Genomic DNA, 13712 nt, shown 5'->3' with positions numbered 1-13712 from the left:
CCAGCTAGGGATGAATAAAGTATTCTCTATCTATCTATCTATCTATCTATCTATCTATCTATCTATCTATCTATCTATCTATCTATCTATCTATCTATCTATCTATCTATCTATCTATCTATCTATCTATCTATCTATCTATCTATCTATATTAGTTCCTGTAGCCTAAATATTCATTATTCTGAACAGAACAGGCATAATTATGTTGAAATAACATGTATTTTTCTCGAGAAATTTCAGCTTGTTCATAATGTTTTGTGACGTGTTGATGAAATGAAAACATTTTAATAATACTTGTAGCCTACTTCTTTTCACTATAACAAAGGGAAAAATGTAGAGTTCCCATTATTCAGAGGTTATAATGTTACCATTTTACTGGTCCATTCCACTTGAGATCAAATTATGCTTTATGTGGCCTCTGAACTAAAATGAGATGACACCCCTGACCTAAACCTTTTGTGAATATATTCAACAGGATTCTTTAATTCATACATAGGCTATTTCAATAAATTATTATTATTATTTATCAGTTAACCTCATATAAAGTGCAGTAAACACCTGAACATAATCAATTTCTCTATATAGCACCAGCACACAGGTTTTCAGGTACTTGGGCAGGTAGGTGACAGTGTCTTGGAGAAATTGCCACAGCGAGTAATTATACTAATAATAATACAAATGTCAGTTTATAATAAATGATGAACAACGATAATTCAGTGCGTGAGTGGAACATGAATCTAAACATTAAAGCAGTTTAAAAAGTGCTGATTATCAACACAACACATTATCTATACACATTACCCTGTATATTAAGATCCATGCTCAAAGACAGGAATCAAATTTAAGACGTAGCCTACAAAATGTTCACACACAAGGAAACTGTATGAGAGTTCAGAAGCAGCGGGGGGTGAGGGTAGGAGTTGGGGGGTTGAACCAAGGTGCATGTTAAACATTTCTGAGCTGCGTTCACACAGACAATAGCTCCACATGAGAAAAATGCAGCCGCCTCATTCGTTTCAATGAGACAATAGTTGTCACAGTGGGAAACACACAGAGAGAGAGAGAGAGAGAGAGCCTCGGGCTAAAAAACTATGTTACAGTAAAAAAAAAAAAGGTGATAAAGGTGAAGCAGACTCATGTCAACCAGCAGAAACAAGTCAGATACTAAATTATTACCATTTTTTATTAACCATTATAACGATCAGTCCTCACTCCACCCATCACTTACTTTATAAGCAAAGTCAATATTTCCAAATCTTAATAAATGAACAGAATGTTTTATCAATGATCTGTTGTTTCCATTACTTATAGCTACCTTTGTAAATAGTATTTTTTTTTTTTTGCCTTATCTGCTCTTAACTGTCCACCGGTTTATTCAATTTTTTTTTTTTTTACTGTAGCCTAGTTATTTGTCTGCATCTTAAATCATGTGATGGACAGAAAAGTCTTAACAAAAATGAATCAGATCTCTCCATGTGAAGACAAAGAGAAAGAGGAAGTGTCTTAAAGTGCACTAGCTAATAGTGAATTTGCTCACATGTATTGTCATGTCTAACGTTCATTCAGATGTGTTTGCTCTTCTTGACTGTAAACGTATCTCAGCTTTGAATAAGAAAAGCGGTGGACGGACGTGGAGGAAACGGCTCCTGAAGAGGCAGCGAGGTGTTAATGAGTCGACTCTGAACGTCTGCAGAGAGCGTTCAGACCTCTGGTGTCCCTCCTTCTACATCACTGCTTCACCTCCTCAGTCTTTCATCCACAAACACAGCAATTAGTACAGGGAGGGAGGGAGGGAGGGAGAGAGGGAGGGGTGGGGGTGCTAATGCAGATTCAGATTCAGTCTGCCCTCGTCTCGTGCCGTCACATTTGCATGTGGAGCCTCCAGCCTTTGTTCTGTGACACGGTGACTTCTGATGAGCAGTGTCTTTGTAAGAAAAGCTCATTTTCTTTTTCTCCCTGCGTCTTCTCAATGAGCTGCAGTGTCAGGCCTCGTTGTCCACACGGAAACAGAGCTTCACCCAAAACCATCTTTTTCTTGTTTGTGTAAAAAAAAAAAAATCTCTGTAAGCACAGCATTGTTTCAAAAAATATCTGCGTAGCCTACACACGGGTCCACTGGAAACGACTCAAAACGCTGTTGTAACCTACATACTCAGGCCTGTGTGGAGCTGTAGCCTAATGCTGCCACACATAAACACCAAAAACAGAGAAGAAGACTTAAAGGAGAATTCCGGTCATTTTTGACCCCTAAATCGTTGTCCTGGTGGTCACCCAGTGTTGGGGGGAGCAAAAAAACGCGACTAAAATTGATGCAGGCAAACCAGAGTTACACCATAGCTACCCGGCGCTAGGGATAGCAACAACGCTAACCCATGGGGGCGATTCTTTCAACTGCAACAAACACTCTAAAAACAATGAAATATCTATGGTACATAACTGGAATCCTTACGACACACCACTGAACTCATATAGTGTACAGTATAAACTTCCTGGAAAGACATTACTATCTGATCGCAGAGCGCCTGCTCTCCCCGCCACAGAAACAAACACTTTTTCCTTGTTGTGATAATTTCTTTACAAAAACGGTCGGAGATATTTTGGACATTACCACTGCACTGCTCCACCGTTTATGCATCTTTCTTTGTTTACTCCCGCCGTGTCTTTGAACAGCTGGCAATACGTAGCGGAATTGACATAAGACACGATCGCAACTAACATTTATCTGGCAAAGAATTGTTGCCATCAGCATTTGTCGCATAAACTTTGTATTAAAGCAGAAGTAAGCGATCCAGTCATTTTGGCTAACTTCTTGTCAGCCGATGGAGTTAGCAGTCCCCGCCCTCGTCCCTACATCACCACATTCACGCGCATCCCTTGGCTGCACACACAGAGAGGACTGCCCCTTTATGCTGTTCTCTCTCCTCATTGGATAAAGGTTGTAGGATACAAGGAAAGTTTTCTCCTCGGCTTACAGCAGAGCAGAGTGACTGACAGACCCGTGTTTCAGACAAAACACTCTTTATAAGTGATTGCTGTCGGAAGATATAACTATTTAAGACTTATATTAACACAAACATTCCACTTACTTCTGCTTTAACTTTTTATCGTTATTCATGATGATTTTACTGTTTCCATAAGGCATTTTAATTCGATATTTCTTAATGCGAATAAAAACGTGGATGGAAACATGGTTAGAGAAGGAGAAGACTGTTTCTGCTCTGTGTTTGATGGGGAGCATACGTCAGTCCGACTGCCCAAAAGTCCGACGGCTCATTTCTCCGACTACCCATTCTACAGTGTTAAGGTTAGGTTTAGGGTAAGGTTAAGGGTTAGGGCTACTTAAGTCGGAGAAGTGGGAGGTCGGACTAATGGACGCAAAAATAAAGAAATGTATGGTCGGAGAAACGGGTAGTCGGACAGACGTCATGCGCCCGTGTTTGATGCTAGTTTGTCCTTAGCTTAGCACAAAGCATTCACATTCATTTACATGGCAGAGAGCAGCAGAGGGAGGAGAGACTTTTTTTCCAGGACAGCTCAAACTTTTTGAAGGAAATTTTTTTGTTGTTGAAATTTTCTGTTTTCTCCATGACTAGAAAATACATTTTCAGCTTTTCCAGGACGCCTGCATGTGCGATTAGCTTTCCATAGCTAACAGCAATAGGCTAACACATGAAGCTGGAACAGATTCTGCTCATACTGTATGTTTTCTGTAACGATCACTACTCTCTGTACAGAAACAGATACTGGGACCAGATCGATACCACAAAGGAAGAAGCTACTAAAGGGGAAATACACACGAGAAAGTCCTTTTGTCATGATGGAGTAAAACTTCCAGAGTCGTTCCTCCCACAGAAAATCCACCCACCGCCTTTGACCTTCTAGGAACCTCAATCAGAAAAATTTCAGCCACATGATGAACCAAGTTTCACTTTTCAGATTTATTTTCTGTCTTCCAGAGAAGCTCCGTGCTACAGAGGGGGGTTGTGGTGGTTGTGGGACTTTTCTACACAGTGTTTGTCAAAGAACTCCCATCTGTGTTATTGACATTTTAAATCACATTCACACATCCAGACTCTCTCTTTCCCTCGACTCGTGCTCCATCTCTCCACGTCTCATTTACAGTAAAACCACACAGCGATTGTTCTTTTGGTCTTTTATCCGGCTCCAAAAAACTCCAGATCAAAAGAGACGTTGTGATGAGTTTGTGGTCACAGCTGTTTGATTGTAGTGGAATCCACTAAAAGGCACTTCCTGTTTCTGATTTAACGACCAGACTTCAGAAACTTCCACAGAAGGGACTATTTTTTGTCAAGTCTGCTGATTCTGGTCACACTAAAATCTCTTTGGGTCTGGACTTTGACTTCTTGTGAACACACACATTTAAAGGGATAGTTCAACATTTTGGCAAATTGGCCCATTGCAATAATCCCTATAGTCATAGCAGTAGGTTCGTTAACTTTAATTGTCGGTGCAAGCTGTTTTTAGAACGGCGGAGCAGAGCCGTGAGCTGCTCAGAGCTACGCTACGGAGGCTCATGGGATTTCTTGGTTTCCCTCATCAAACTTTTTGCATGAATTTACCTCTAAAACAACTCTGCTAGCAAGCTATTTTTAGTTGTTTTAGAGGTAAATTCATGCAAAACTGCTGATGCGCGTTCCCGTCGGGGCAGTTTTTCATCAAGCAGTCTCTGCATTTGCCTCTGTCTGGTAACGTTCTGTTATTATCTCATAGCGTGGTGAATGTGCAGGTCACAACTTGTCCACCAGAGCGTTTTGGAGTTGTTGGATTGTGTATTTGATGAGTTTGATGAGGGAAACCAAGAAATCCCATGAGCCTCCGTATATAGCATAGCTCCGAGCAGCTCGCGGCTCTGCTCCGCCGTTCTAAAAATAGCTTGCCCCGACAATTAAAGGTAACAAATACGGTAACAAAGGTATACTGGATTATGGCAATGGACCAATTTGCCAAAAATGTTGAACTATCCCTTTAAAATAAGTGCACAAATGATGAGCCCGCCACAGCATAGGTAATTACAAAGGAGGGAGGGAGTGTGGAGACAGTCGACTGGACATTCATCTCATTACTCACGCATCCCTCCAGGCTGTTCCCTGCAGAGGAACATCATCACACAACCTCCTCACACACTCTTCTCCCTTTAAACACACACACAAACACACATCCATGCTGGCAAATACTCTGAAAAACACACCTGTACAATCAATGTGTGATGCAGATTTCCTAATTACATCGCTAACAACAGTAAGTGGCGTATTATTATTCATGAAATGCTCGTTTAGAGGCGTAGGCTGCAGACATTCTCTGCATATTTCTTTTTTTGCAACCCAGACTACGGGCTGACCCCTGAGCAACTTGCTAAATGTGAGCAGGAAGAGGATAAAGGGAGGCTCCTGAGGGACGCATCTATTTTACAAAGGATAATTTATTTATTTTTTAAAGTACTGCTGCTGCTGCTGTGAGGCTGAACCCTGGAATCGGGCTAATTAATAGTCCGAGTCTCTCCCTTGATCCGTGCACTAGACAAAACAAAAGAGGCAGGTTTTCAATATGTGACCCGACTATATTAGATGGATAACTACAGAGTCTGCACTGTCTCATCATCTCCTTGTTTTTTTTTGTTTTTTTTATATTTCCTGAGCCAGAGTGGAGAGAGAAACCAGGTCAGTGAGCACACGGCAAAGGAGGAGGAAGAGGAGGAGGAGGAGGAGGAGGTAGATGTACGACGACAAGGAGCTACAGACGGTTCACACACTTACGTCAGCTGATCCAGGAGCAGAACTGAGGGCTCCCGCTGCGGAGGCTCAGGATCCCTGCCTGCCCTGCTGCTCTTTGGCATGGCTCCATTTTTTTTCCTCCCTCCTCCTCCTCCTCCTCCTCCTTTTCATGTCTCCTGACAACCAGCAGCAGCAGCAGCAGCAGCAGCCGGGGTTGTTTAGATCAGTGGTTCGCAAACTTTCACACCAGACACAAACAAAGACTCGACATGGGAGCTGTGCAACAATTTGTGGAATCTGAGTTTTTTTTTCTTTTATCTCTCTTCTTTTGGCCTCAGAGGAATCAAAGTGATGTCAAGTGGAGCCTCGTCGCTGCAAGAGCTCCTGGTTTATTTCACTTCTTTTTAAACATAATTATTCAAATGCGAAATGCTGACGACCACATTCCTCATGTCGAAGCATCAACCATCCCCGAACCATCTGAGATAATAAAAAGAAACAACACACACTGGTTCAGTTTGACTTAAATTGTTGCTGCTTGTCACTGACAACTTTTTTACAAGAAAAAAAATGTTTTTCTTCAGTTTTTTTTTATGTCACTTTGCATCGACTGTAATTAGACGCATCCGAGGACAGAAACCTGTTCACGTCAGTCTCCTGGTTGTAATTCTAAAAAGGTGGAGGTGTTGTGTATTTTCTGACAGATGAAGCATCTCCTGGTCTCTTATTTTGTTAATTAAATGACAACTCATATGTCACATATCCTATCTCTGTTGTTATGGTGACAGTATCAGGAAGGCTGAACCGAAATGAGACAGTCTGCCTTATGTCTACGGTGGGTTTTTTTTTACGCCATGTGTCAGCTACATTGCAAAGCTGGCCTCCTGTCGACTAGCTAGCAACCATAAAGGGATAGTTCAACATTTTGGCAAATTGGCCCATTGCCATAATCCCTATAGTCATAGCAGTAGGTTCGTTACCTTTAATTGTCGGTGCAAGCTTTTTTAGAACGGCGGAGCAGAGGCGTGAGCTGCTCAGAGCTACGCTACGGAGGCTCATGGGATTTCTTGATTTCCCTCATCAATCTCATCAAATACACAATCCAACAACTCCAAAACGCTCTGGTGGACAAGTTGTGACCTGCACATTCACCACGCTATGAGATAATAACACAACGTTACCAGACAGAGTTGTTTTAGAGGGAAATTCATGCAAAACTGCTGATGCGCGTTGCCTTCAGGGACAGTTATTCAGCAAGCAGTCTCTGTATTTACCTCTAAAACAACTCTGTAACGTTGTGTTATTATCTCATAGCGTGGTGAATGTGCAGGTCACAACTTGTCCACCAGAGCGTTTTGGAGTTGTTGGATTGTGTATTTGATGAGATTGATGAGGGAAATCAAGAAATCCCATGAGCCTCTGTAGCGTAGCTCTGAGCAGCTCACGGCTCTGCTCCGCCGTTCTAAAAATATCTTGCACCGACAATTAAAGGTAACGAACCTACTGCTATGACTATAGGTCTATGTGTCTGTGTCTATGTTTTGTTTATTTTGTGTCTTTTGTTTTTATGCCAAAAACCAACTTCCCTAGAGAAAAATAAAGTTCTTCTTCGTCTTCTTCCTTCAGGTGTTCAGTCCGGTCCCGATGCCTCTGCGTGATGATCATAACCTCATCATCTTCTGTTGATACTACAGCAGGCCGTGCAGAAAGCCTTCCCCTCCCCTGTAGCCCCGGCCTGCAGCTGCAGAGCACATGCCAACTGCAGCAGGGCGGGATACCGAACCGCAGGGTTTCAAAAACACACATGGACGAACCGCGACGGCAGGTCATTTATCAGCCATAAGGAGCCCGGCCGCAGCAGCAGCTCGTTGTGATGTGGAGAGCGTGAGCCCCTCGGTATCCACAGCTCCACTCGGATGGATTACAGAAGTCCTCTGCTCTCAGGCCTGGACGCCCTCTAATTAGCTTTTATAGAATCCACCAATTTGCAGAGGCCACTACGAACCTACGATTGAAGGCATCTGCGCTTCCTAACATTTTCCCACCACCAGCAGCACCATATGTCCATGTCTGAGGAAAAACATCACATGCACCTTATTCAAAACAACCCAGATCAGTGTAGAGGTGAAGTGCAGGAGATCACATCAGCCCAGCTCTCTCATCTGTACATCTACATCTGTGCAGCTAAAACTGTCCTCGGTCACACACACATCACACTTCCCTGACGTCTAATTTGAGTCACGGTCATCTGAAAATCTGCGTAACTCTGCGGGCATTTCCACCTCGAATTCCTCCTTTCTTTGTTTCGCAGCTTCAAACAGGAACTGAGCGGCTAAAAGTGGAACAAAGAGTTAAAAAGACGCCTAAATATATCACTGTTGCTGCTGCACATAGTAGTCGCATTCCTTCAGGGTATTTTTTCTTCTCTTTTTTTTTTTTTTTACCAAATTAGGTAGGAAATTCTTCAGTCAGGGGGGGAAAAAAAGCTGTGACGGGTTTACGTAACGGTGAAATGTCGGTCAGTGCCCTGAGAAACTGTCCGCTGTGTGTGTCCAGAGGGCCGGAGACTCGGCGCTGGCTGGTTACATCACAGGGTCGGTTGGTTGGGATGTTCGGCCGGCCGGCCGGCGTGACGCTCGTATCGTGCAGACGAGGCAGAGTGAAGGACTGAAGGAGTAAACAAGCTGAATGAATGAATGATTCTCTTTGTCCGCGGCCTCGGTGGTCTGCACTCTGCAGCTGAGAGAGGAACATCCGCTGTGGTTAATGATATTTGAAGTGTCCTGACTCGAGAACACTGTGACCTGCATTTCACTATCCCGAGTCGACCCCCTGGTATATCGTCTTGGCTCGTCTCAGCTCTGTGACCTGTTTAGATTTAATAATCCGATCATCTGCAGGTCGATAGCCCTTTTACACACCGAGGTCAGAACTAAAAGGGGGAAAAGTTTTCACGCATGTGCCTTAAAACAGGATTTTATTACATCACAGTTTGACCCTCATTTCACTGCTCCTCTGCTCACTGTAAATGGGACAAAGTCAAACTCTGATCTGCTGTGTAGTGGTAGCATCAGTTACATCTGAAACATATAAATGATAGGATTATATAACAACCCACTCTCATTATATTACCACTATACTTAGGCTGCACTAGATTTTTCAATGGAGTCAGTGGATCTGTCATATGTTAAGCTACTTCTTCTTTACTTCGTTTAAGAGAGAAATAATGTACTTTAAGCTTGACCGACCACTGTTCAGACCAAATCATCACTTGGTAAAACACAATATATAAAGTTAAAATCAGCCCCAGTAAGGATTTCCATTAGCTGCAACTATGGTAGTATAGGTATGCTGACTTAAAGCCCCTGTACGGAGCTTTTAACTGGATACGCAAAAGTCTCTGGTTTCTGCTGATGTGTCTCTGTTACCTACAACAGCAAATGAGCCCATCAGTGTGAAGATACGCTATTTCTAAGTAGTCTAATTATATAACTCTGGTAGGCACGGTCGGGTCGGACCACTGACGAAACGATAACGACGAAAACGATACATTACTACGCATTACTACTTCATTCCGGAAAAACACCACCGCTTTCGTCCACAGGGGCCGCCAAAATCAACACTAAATGAAAAGTCTGTACAGGGGCTTTAAAGAAGACATATTATGCCCATTTTCCACAAATTAAAGTAGTTCCCAGGTGCCTTAAAGACATGAATGTGACGTGATTTTTTGGGGTCAATTCTCACATTTTGGGGGCCAGATCGGCAAGCCAAATGTTAAAGAGCCTTCAAAAATTGATATTTCTATAATATGTCCCCTTTATGTTGGAAGGAAATATGAGATAGGCTAGGTTGAGAAACATGACAGTCTCTACTAAATAAATAAACAGCTGCTAAAGCCAATATATAACATAACATTAGCTAAACTTACAAAAGCTCTTTAAACATTTAATTTGTTTTTACCTGTAAACATGCGTTTTCATATTTCCTCAACCACCAGAGGAGATCATGTGTATAGGCCGCATATAACCTGCTTTATATTGAATACAGGTAGTCAGGATTTCCATTAGCTCCAACTATGGGGAGCTAGCTAGCATGCTAACTTCAGTTAAGAAAATATGAAAGTAAGAGGCTAAGAGACGTAGTTGACAGTGATGCTTTTCATCTCAGTAGAAACCGGCCTCTACTAAATAAACACACAGCCAATGCTAATGTTAATGCTAATGCTAATGCTAACGACGCAGCAGTAGCAAAACGTAGCCTAAAAGCTCCTTCGGACGCTCATTAGGCCTAGCTACCTGATAGCCTATTGTTCTAGTTTTTCTCCAAAACCTGGAACATCTTGAACCAGTGATCCAGATTCCAGTATCATTGACCCCCACTCCACCTCACCCCACTCCCCCACCCCCTTCCCTTCTTCTTGCTTGGATCCCAGCGGTTGCTAGGAATGCGTCGGTCCATCCCACCTAAATCACCCCGGCGACCCCCTTTTGGTGTCAGAGGAATTCCTGGCGTTTCACTGCTCTGGACTGTTTTCACAGCGCAGACAAGTGTCCACATTTCTTCTGGTAAACTGATCCCGACCACACAAGAGGAGCCAACCCCCCTACACCCCCGCCCCCCCTCTGCACAGCCACCGGTGCTCCCACATCCAGCTCCCCAACTACTGTCAATCAACACCTAATACTCCGAGCACAGCTGATCGAAACCACGTGGAGGAACTGCTGCTTCCAATTGAACTAGGAATGTGCTTATATAACAGTAACTTTAAGAACTGGGCCATTTCCATGGGTGGGGGTGGTGGTAATCTGGTGGTGGTGGTGGTGGGGGGGGGTTATATTCCTATGGCTCTGAGTTTATAGGAGGCAGAGCAAAGTTGCACACAGATCAAAGACCAAGAAACGAGGTTAAAAAGTTTAAGTGAGACCAGAACATCATTCACTTCTCAACTTCTGCATCATGCAAACTTCTGCCACCATTAACAAACTGAAGGACGGACAGTAGATACGCCTACAACATTTATCTTGAGCTCTGAAGGTTTATATATTCTAATTTAAAGGGACTACGAGGAGTTTCTATTTGGTTCTAAAAAAAAGTCTCACGTTAATGTGGATGAATCTATGCTACCCACACTTGTTAATGGGCCCATTTTAGATAAATATATCGTTTTGTCTCTATCGTTATTTTGTTATTATTAGTGGTGGCGGAAATGCTGGTTGAGCCGACCAGCGTTTCGTGGCGAGTCATGAGAATAACGCCACCGAATCTCCTTTTATAGTCGGAACTACGACGGTATGTGATCGTCTTCGAACCTCTGACTTTAATTCTTGATGAATGAAAACATGAGTCTGTCTTGCGCCGGTCAAAGAATTTCAGTGTTATATAGAATGTACAAGTCAACAAACCAAAACTGGAAAAGTCTGTGTTTCTGCAGATTTAAAAAAAAATTTATCACGACATCAGATCCACAATGTGACAGGTGCAACTGAGTGTAAAAAACATTCTCTGCTTCAGTTTTTTCTGTGAAAAGGCTCCTCTTACTTGTTTTTATTTGCCAGGTAAATGGGAAAAAAAGCTCAAAAGATCTGATATTTTTGGCTGAAAACTGTGAAACTATATCGAAACAGCAGTTGAGTGTGCAGCGTTCAATGTTGTCATTAAATCTCAGTTTGCAGCTACTGTGACAGTTTCCACTGATTTTCTTGGTGGCGATGGCTGTGACCTGCCGTTCAGACCGGTCTTTATCTCTCAGCATCTCTGGGTTCAGACCGGTTCCTCATCTCCTGTTTCTCTCTAACAACGAGGACGACCTCAGGATGACAGATCATCAGAGACAGCGTTCAATTGGACAAAATTGACGGCAACAACAAACACAACTTTACATTTTCTGCTGAGTAAAATCAAGTTCAAAGCAATTTGAGTTTGTTTTTTTTAGCTGATATATTTACATTCACTGTGGCCAGTAGCTAATTTTCTGCTCGACTTTTCAACTCCTCAGCGCCAAAACCAGTTATGCAACAACAGACTTCACTTCACACTCAGTCTGGTCATTTCTTAAAGGAGCAGTTTGATGTCGACGTGCTGCTGATTCACAGTCTGGTTGATGATGGAGAAACACAGTGCAGCTGAACCCGACAGTGCAGAGTCTCTGAAATGTTGTACATCTTCACATTCAAACCTCAAAACAAGACCAATGCTCTGGTGTCTGCGTTTAAAATATCCTCCAAATATCATGTGTTACATACATCTATTTCCTTCAGTGTGATGGTTACACTGTAAAAACTCAAAATCTTTCCAAGAATATTTGTCTTATTTCTTGTCAAAATGACTCAATTTTCATCAAAACTAATCTCTTTCCACTTAAAATAAGACTCGTCACCTAAAAATTAACTTGTTTTTAGACAGTTTTCACTTCTTTCAAACAAATTTTCACTTGCAACAAGTAGAAAAATCTACTAGTGAAAGCAGTTTTTTTGCGCTTGTAATAAGAAAAAAAAACTTGCTCCACTGTTAGATTTTTCTACTTATTTCAAGTGAAAATATGCTTGAAAGAAGTAAAAAGTGTCTAAAAACAAGCTACTTTTTAATGTGATGAGTCTTATTTTTAGTATAATTAGATTTGTTTTGACTCGAAATGACATTTTAACTAGAAATAAGACAAATATTCTTGGTAAGATTTTGAGTTTTTGCAGTGTAATGAGACCTACGGCAGCACAGAGGCTTCATCACATTAAAAACAACACAACAATATACAAACTAAGTGGGGGAGGAGGGGGAGGAGGGGGGGCAGTCTGTGAACCAAATCTGTTTCCAAGCTTGTCCCTCTGTGTTTCTCCAGCTGTCCCCACCCCCCCCCCCCCCCCCCCCCCCCCCCCCCACCACCACCACCACCACCACCCAGACTGCCCCTCTGCTCCGTCTCATAAACAGCATCTCCAGCAGCCAGACACAGTTTGTTTGCACAGATCAGCCTCAGACGTCACAGAATGTAAATGTGGTTGTTTCTCACTTGACTGAACAAACTGGACTCAGAGGCCGAAGCCTGAGACTGAGCACGGAGATGGTGAAGACACACACTCAGGTCAGACTATAGTGAGGACTAGTCAGACCGATGCGTTACCAACTGATGAAGCCCCTTGGATGAGAGGAGAAATGTCTTCCTACCTAGACAAATACATCTGCACCTGACCTCCCTCTGATTTAAGGGTTGAAAAGAACGTCCCCCTTTGCTCTTTAAAGAATTGCCACACCCTACCCTTTCACCAGAACGTGCAAAACCTAATGATATAGGGCCAGAATCCAGTGGAAGTGCTCAAAATGGTTCAAGACAACTTGGAAATTGGAAAAAAAAAAACGAGCTCAGAGTTGTTAAAAATGAATTGAATGGTGTCAAACTCAGTACAGCCCCTTTTACTTTTCGACCCCCAATGCTTGACACATTAAAAAAAAAAGGTATAGTGTATTTATGAGCTGGGCTTTGGGTACAGTTTTTACTCTGATTGAAACGTCCAGTTGCCAAAATCAGGTCCCAGAGCTGCAGCGTGGTCCAGACTGGAAGGACCGGGAAGACGTCTGAATCCTTTAGATTCATAAAGATGGAGGTGTTTGTTTTTCAATGCTCCACCACGTCAGATTAAACAGTGGTACAGTGGCATCATGCAAAAGTTTGGGCACCGCTGTGCTGCCTGTGTGTGATGCTAGCGGTCTCAGACACGAAAAAGAAAAAGAAAAGGACAAAGAAACGACTGTGGAGCTGATCCTGGGGTCTGTCCCTCAGAAAGAACCTGATGTACGTTAACAAAATTAAGCACCTTGTAACTTTGTTTTGAAAGGTGCTCTTTAAATAAAATGATTATTATTATTATTATTATTAATTACACCGCTACATAAAGCAAGCTAACGTACATCACATTGGTTAGCTTCAAACTAGGCAGAGAAAAATGCAAAAACTTGCTAGACTTCTAGTCTTCAGTTACATTA

General features: G+C 42.4%; 1 protein-coding gene across 1 annotated transcript in view; it reads right to left on the bottom strand.

Moving 5' to 3' along the window:
• The window catches only part of rasgef1ba (RasGEF domain family, member 1Ba), a 142225-nt gene that overhangs the window by 41117 nt on the left and 87396 nt on the right, over positions 1–13712 (bottom strand). The window lies entirely within an intron of this gene.

This window comes from Trachurus trachurus (genome assembly GCF_905171665.1).
Source record: "Trachurus trachurus genome assembly, chromosome: 9".
NCBI lineage: Eukaryota > Metazoa > Chordata > Actinopteri > Carangiformes > Carangidae > Trachurus > Trachurus trachurus.
The sequence above is the reverse complement of the archived record's forward strand: the minus strand, read 5'-3'. Positions and strand labels throughout refer to the sequence as shown.